The following is a 962-nucleotide window of genomic DNA, read 5'->3' on the forward strand; positions in this document are numbered from 1 at the left end:
TGATAACATACTAAAAAAAGTGTAAAACCCACTGTGCAGTAGCTGTGGGAAAGATGAGTGACTATAATGTGAGTGTAAGCCCTGTCAGTGGAGAAACAGGGAGAGGAAGTGTTCCAGGCACTGGAGCAAAGATTCTCCTGCTGCCCATGGAGGACCACTGCAGAGAGATATAAACCTGCATCAAATGGAGGACCCCACACTGGAAAAGGTAGATATGCCTTGAAGGAAGCTGTAGGCAATGGAAAGCCCAAACCAGAGAAGGCTCCTCGCAGGAGATGTGGCCCTTGGAGAGGAGTCCATGCCAGAGGAGGACCTGTGACCCTATGGGAAACCAATGCTGGATAAGTTCATTCCTGAAAAACTCTACCTCATGGAAATGACCAATGTTGGACTTTTTGAAGAACCCCAGGGGAAGGACACGCATTGGAGAAGTCTGTGAAGGACTGTTGCTCATGATGGGATCCCATGCTGGAGCAGAGGAAGAGGGTCAGAGGGAAGGAGCAGCAGAAACAAAGTGTTCTCACCTAACTGCAACACCCATTTTTCACCCCCCTGTGCCGCTCAGGGAAGAAGGTAAAAGATTTAGGCATGAAGCTGAGCATGGTAAGAAGGGATGTGTGGAGGGAAAGTGATTTTAGCTTTGTTTTGTTTCTCACTGTCCTAATCTGTTACAATTAATTGGCGATAAATTAAATTAATTTCCTCAAGTTGATCCTCTTTTGCCCATGACAGTAAAGGGTAAGTGGTGTGGTTTAAACCCAGCCACAGAGCTCGTTCACTCACTTCCCCCCCTTTCCTCCCTCTTTTTTTTCTTCCCCCGCCTCCCCTTCCCTGATTCCGGAGGGATGGGGAGGAGAATCGAAAGAATGTAACTCCCACGGGTTGAGATAAGAACAGTCTGGTAACTAAGGTATAACACAAATCACTACTGCTACCACCAATAATAATGATAAGGGAAATAA

The sequence above is a fragment of the Neopsephotus bourkii genome, unplaced genomic scaffold (assembly GCF_033783945.1).
Source record: "Neopsephotus bourkii isolate Nb327-2 ecotype Australia unplaced genomic scaffold, CSIRO-AGI_Nbou_v1 NB_821, whole genome shotgun sequence".
In the NCBI taxonomy this organism is placed as follows: domain Eukaryota; kingdom Metazoa; phylum Chordata; class Aves; order Psittaciformes; family Psittacidae; genus Neopsephotus; species Neopsephotus bourkii.